Source organism: Littorina saxatilis, linkage group LG13 (assembly GCF_037325665.1).
Source record: "Littorina saxatilis isolate snail1 linkage group LG13, US_GU_Lsax_2.0, whole genome shotgun sequence".
Classification (NCBI taxonomy): domain Eukaryota; kingdom Metazoa; phylum Mollusca; class Gastropoda; order Littorinimorpha; family Littorinidae; genus Littorina; species Littorina saxatilis.
This window is the reverse complement of record NC_090257.1, coordinates 44,260,779-44,266,833: the sequence shown is the minus strand read 5'-3', so window position 1 is coordinate 44,266,833 and position 6,055 is coordinate 44,260,779. Positions and strand designations below refer to the sequence as shown.

General features: G+C 44.8%; 1 pseudogene; it reads right to left on the bottom strand.

The window, feature by feature from the left end:
• Window positions 1-1,309: 1,309 nt before the first annotated feature.
• Window positions 1,310-3,105, bottom strand: LOC138945917 (cysteine-rich, acidic integral membrane protein-like; annotated as a pseudogene).
• Window positions 3,106-6,055: the final 2,950 nt, after the last annotated feature.

The following is a 6,055-nucleotide window of genomic DNA, read 5'->3' as shown; positions in this document are numbered from 1 at the left end:
CTGGATACAAATCCAGCGCGCTACCGACTGAGCTACATCCCCGCCAACAGAATTAGTGATTGTAAAGAAAATAATTTGGTTACGGAGGTTGGGAAATTCCAAGTGATCGTGACAACATTCGATGCGATGTGTGTGTGTGTGTGTGTGTGTGTGTGTGTGTGTGTGTGTGGTGTGTTTCTGCGTGTGTGCGTGCGTGCGTGAGTGTGTTTTGTGTTCCAACTTAAAATCCTGTATCACATTCTCCCAAAGCCGGCACAGGATCAGTCATACCCGAGAAATGTATCACAGCCAAAACCCAATGTTCAAGTTGCGTAACGCGTCAGTGCTCCCTTCATTTCTGGCATGCGCAATGCATGCATGACGTCATACAGCGACCACGCGACTGTGTCCTGTGACGTAATCTGCTTTCCCTGCTGAAGGGCTAGAGACGAAAAAAAGCGACGTCAGACTCTTGGTTAAAGCCATATGTACTCGATGACTATACACGCTAATTGCTTTACCAACAGCTGGAGACATGCTAAATTAAGTTCCCTGCAAAATATTGTGGTCTAGGACCCCTTCAATGTTGAGATATGTTAATTTTCATTTTGATCTGGATCGTCCTATTTATAGATTTGCCAACAGAGGTAGCGTTGACGCAAGGGAAATAACTCCGCGTCTTTGTTTACATCCAAAGTTTTTGAGACTCTAAAACAAGCTGTAATGCATGTATATGGTCCGCGCATGGCGACATATCGTCATTACATGGTCTTATGGTGCGTTTGACATCGATTATGGGCAATCTACACTTTGTAAACACGGGAGCGCGTACATATGCCTTTAACTTAGAAACAGGGTGAGGTTATGATGACCCTATTTCGGCGAGCACAATTCTGCCCTCTTTGCCCTTCCACGGGCCAAATGAGAAGAGACATAGTGTACATAGTGTACATAGTGTACAAGAGATAGGTCGCTCATTCTTTGTCACGTGATTGGGGTCCTGATTTGGCCTAAATGGTCCGCTGGACCCATTAAGCAACAGTTAACTAACTAACTAACGTCACGTGATTACGGTGTCTCTCTGTTATGTGAATGGTATCAGAGGTCTGTGAGGTCTGTAAGGTCTGTGAGGTCTCTAAGGTCTGTGAGGTCAGTGAGGTCTGTGAGGTCAGTGAGGTCTGTGAGGTCTGTGTGGTCTTTGAGGTCAGTGTGGTCTGTGAGGTCAGTGTGGTCAGTGTGGTCTGTGAGGTCTGTGAGGTCTGTGAGGTCAGTGAGGTCTGTGTGGTCTGTGAGGTCTCTAAGGTCTGTGAGGTCTGTGAGGTCTGTGAGGTCAGTGAGGTGTGTAGTCTGTGAGGTCAGTGAGGTCAGTGAGGTCTGTGTGGTCTGTGTGGTCAGTGAGGTCTGTGTGGTCTGTGAGGTCTGTGTGGTCTGTGTGGTCTGTGAGGTCTGTGGTCAGTGTGGTCTGTGTGGTCAGTGTGGTCTGTGTGGTCAGTGAGGTCAGTGTGGTCTGTGTGGTCTGTGAGGTCAGTGTGGTTTGTGTGGTCTGTAAGGTCTGTGTGGTCTGTGTGGTCAGTGAGGTCTGTGTGGTCAGTGAGGTCTGTGAGGTCTGTAAGGTCTGTGAGGTCTGTGAGGTCTGTAAGGTCTGTGAGGTATGTGTGGTCAGTGTGGTCAGTAAGGTCTGTGAGGTCTGTAAGGTCTGTGAGGTCTGTAAGGTCTGTGAAGTATGTGTGGTCTGTGTGGTCAGTGTGGTCTGTGTGGTCAGTGTGATCTGTGTGGTCTGTGAGGTCTGTAAGGTCTGTGAGGTCTGTAAGGTCTGTGAGGTATGTGTGGTCTGTGTGGTCAGTGTGGTCTGTGTGGTCAGTGTGATCTGTGTGGTCAGTGAGGTCTGTGTGGTCAGTAAGGTCTGTGTGGCCTGTGTGGTCAGTAAGGTCTGTGTGGTCTGTGTGGTTTGTGTGGTCAGTAAGGTCTGTGTGGTCAGTAAGGTCTGTGTGGTCAGGAAGGTCAATGTGGTCAGTAAGGTCTGTGTGGTCAGTAAGGTCTGTGTGGTCAGTAAGGTCTGTGTGGTCAGTGTGGTCTGTGAGGTCTGTGTGGTCAGTAAGGTCTGTGTGGTCAGTAAGGTCTGTGTGGTCTGTGTGGTCAGTGAGGTCTGTGAGGTTTGTGAGGTCTGTGTGGTCAGTGTGGTCTGTGAGGTCTGTAATGTCTGTGAGGTCTGTGTGGTCTGTGAGGTCTGTGTGGTCTGTGAGGTCTGTAATGTATGTGTGGTCTGTGAGGTCTGTAAGGTCTGTGTGGTCTGTAAGGTCTGTGTGGTCTGTAAGGTATGTGTGGTCTGTGGTCTGTGAGGACTGTGAGGTCTGTGTGGTCTGTGAGGACTGTGAGGTCTGTGTGGTCAGTGAGGTCTGTGTGGTCTGTGAGGTATGTGAGGTCTGTGTGGTCAGTGAGGTCTGTGTGGTCTGTGAGGTCTGTGTGGTCTGTGAGGTCTGTGTGGTCTGTAAGGTCTGTGAGGTCTGTGTGGTCTGTAAGGTCTGTAAGGTCTGTGAGGTCTGTGAGGGATTACTTCCCCTGAGTGACGTGCTTTGTTTGGGTAGTTAATAGTGTAATTATGCTGCGGCGTCATAAAGGGCGGTGTCCGTCCGGCTGCCGACAGACGGTGCCTCGGCACTATTTTCTATCTCCTGCACCAGAGAGAGACGGCGCTCTAAAGCTCATTCTCCCACTTTGATTTATACTGGCGGTACGCTTTCGAAAATAATCAGTGGTACAGTAGATTCCTTAGATTCGCCAAATTCTCCAGAAAGCCACCCCAAACGGTCAGATCAGTAGTATGTCTTTACCTTAGCCCAAACTCGCTCCTCTCGGAATGTTATGCCTTCCTAGCAATAGATGATAATCCGTCGCGATATAACCTTGAACGGTTGAAAACGACGATAAACACCAAATAAAGAAAGAAAGAATAGATGATAACAGTCGCAGCGCGTCCAGTCACTGCCACAGACAAGACTGACCAGTCCAGCGTTGGCCGAGACAGGAGGAATCAATGATGAAGCTGGACTCCGGCCACCACTGACCGTTGGGAGGGGGGGGAGAAGAGCGCGCTGACCGTTGCAGGTTGACCACTCGACTCACCATTGTCCCACTTTGAAACAGCTTTGCATGTTACATTGCTGTTTTGTGCTGTTGGCCCAGAACGAAACAGCTTTACATGTTACATTGATGTATTGTGCTGTTGGCCCAGAACGAAACAGCTTTACATGTTACATTGCTGTTTTGTGCTGTTGTCTCAGAACGAAACAGCTTTACATGTTACATTGCTGTTTTGTGCTGTTGGCCCAGAACGAAACAGCTTTACATGTTACATTGCTGTATTGTGCTGTTGGCCCAGAACGAAACAGCTTTACATGTTACATTGCTGTATTGTGCTGTTGGCCCAGAACGAAACAGCTTTACATGTTACATTGCTGTATTCCCCCCTCTGCTTCTTTACCTCTGTAAACTTGTAGAGCTAGTTATTTTTCGATAATGACCCAGCAACCAAACAAATAACGAGCCAGCAACAGCCTGAATCCTCGATAGTGCAATGGGTTGATAAGCTGTTCTGTTTCGGTACTACTTTTGCGACTGAAAAGTTCCGAACGCTCTATTCGTACGAAGTATACATCTCTGGAGCAAACAATACAAACATACCGCATTTAAATTAACAACTACAGGCCTGAACACATGAATCTCTATATAAAATCCATGAGTTCGGTTGTTTTCTGAATCTAAATCTGCCGTGCACAAATGTTCATCACAAGCAAATTCCCAAGGCAAGTAACTCATAGTCATACTTTGTCTAGCGACAAGAGTAGTTCCCCTTCTTTTCACTCAGTTTCTTCGACAACAGACTGCAATCCGACGGTCAGTTTTCAACAATATTTCATTTTATAAACAGATCACACGCAACCAAATGCAAACATCTCATCAATTTAAACAACATAAAGCGGTTTCATACACTATTTTCCCCAGAAAACTGAACTTCATACAGTAATTAACGTTGAAACACGGGAGCAAAAGTTCGTCTGCTAGTCCCATTTGACGAAAGAACATTATTCTAAGCGATACTAAAACATAAACAGAACACACAATATCTGCCTTTACCGCCACAGCAGAATAACAGCATATCTGTGTACTTGATTTTAGTCCAAAATATGGAAACTGACAAAAAGTGTTAACACTGAGAATGGAATGATTTGCACGGAACTATACAACCGCGCATTAATCGATCGCCTGCGCAGGTTGACTGGTTGAGTGAATACAATTCGATCAAACTTTCGCAAAAAAAACTTCTCTTTTCTTTCAATAACTGAAGAAAGGAGGAATAAAGAGGTTACACACCTCGTCTCAGTGAGACTCGGCATGTAACCTCTACGTATTGTGCTGTTGGCCCAGAACGAAACAGCTTTACATGTTACATTGCTGTATTGTGCTGTTGGCCCAGAACAAAACAGCTTTACATGTTACATTGATGTATTGTGCTGTTGGCCCAGAACGAAACAGCTTTACATGTTACATTGCTGTTTTGTGCTGTTGTCTCAGAACGAAACAGCTTTACATGTTACATTGCTGTTTTGTGCTATTGGCCCAGAACGAAACAGCTTTACATGTTACATTGCTGTATTGTGCTGTTGGCCCGGAACAAAACAGCTTTACATGTTACATTGCTGTATTGTGCTGTTGGCCCAGAACGAAACAGCTTTGCATGTTACATTGCTGTATTGTGCTGTTGGCCCAGAACGAAACAGCTTTACATGTTACATTGCTGTATTCCCCCCTCTGCTTCTTTACCTCTGTAAACTTGTAGAGCTAGTTATTTTTCGATAATGACCCAGCAACCAAACAAATAACGAGCCAGCAACAGCCTGAATCCTCGATAGTGCAATGGGTTGATAAGCTGTTCTGTTTCGGTACTACTTTTGCGACTGAAAAGTTCCGAACGCTCTATTCGTACGAAGTATACATCTCTGGAGCAAACAATACAAACACACCGCATTTAAATTAACAACTACAGGCCTGAACACATGAATCTCTATATAAAATCCATGAGTTCGGTTGTTTTCTGAATCTAAATCTGCCGTGCACAAATGTTCATCACAAGCAAATTCCCAAGGCAAGTAACTTAAAGCGGTTTCATACAGTACACTATTTTCCCCAGAAAACTGAACTTCATACAGTAATTAACGTTGAAACACGGGTGCAAAAGTTCGTCTGCTAGTCCCATTTGACGAAAGAACATTATTCTAAGCGATACTACTCAACTCAACTCAACTCAAATTTTATTGGCTTCAATTTTCATAGAAGAATTTGTCTTGCGCTTGGGAGAAAGTAAGAGTATAACATATAAAAACAGCATTCATATCACATTTCATGTATCACACACAGTAATCACTAGTATAAGCCTACAATTATCACATTTGTACCTGTATCATACATGCAAATAAATAGTATCACATTTCCACGTATCACACACAATATATACATTACATAACATACAGCAAGCTTCCATCTCCCGCGCCCCCCCCCCCCCTCCCACACATACATATCCTCGCACGTGCGTCGACTCCATACAAATGACATCATCAGTCCATTAACTAAAATGCACAATGACTAGTAGTGGGTACATGATACTTAATACGTGCTCAACTAGACCTGCTAACTAAAATAATAACAGAACAAAAACAAGGACTGGGCACAACATTTACACGTGTGTGACCTACTTACATCAGGTGCCTGTGACAGAACACACAATATCTGCCTTTACCGCCACAGCAGAATAACAGCATATCTGTGTACTTGATTTTAGTCCAAAATATGGAAACTGACAAGAAGTGTTAACACTGAGAATGGAATGATTTGCACGGAACTATACAACCGCGCATTAATCGATCGCCTGCGCAGGTTGACTGGTTGAGTAAATACAATTCGATCAAACTTTCGCAAAAAAACTTCTCTTTTCTTTGAATAACTGAAGAAAGGAGGAATAAAGAGGTTACACACCTCGGCATGTAACCTCTACGTATTGTGCTGTTGGCCCAGAACGAAA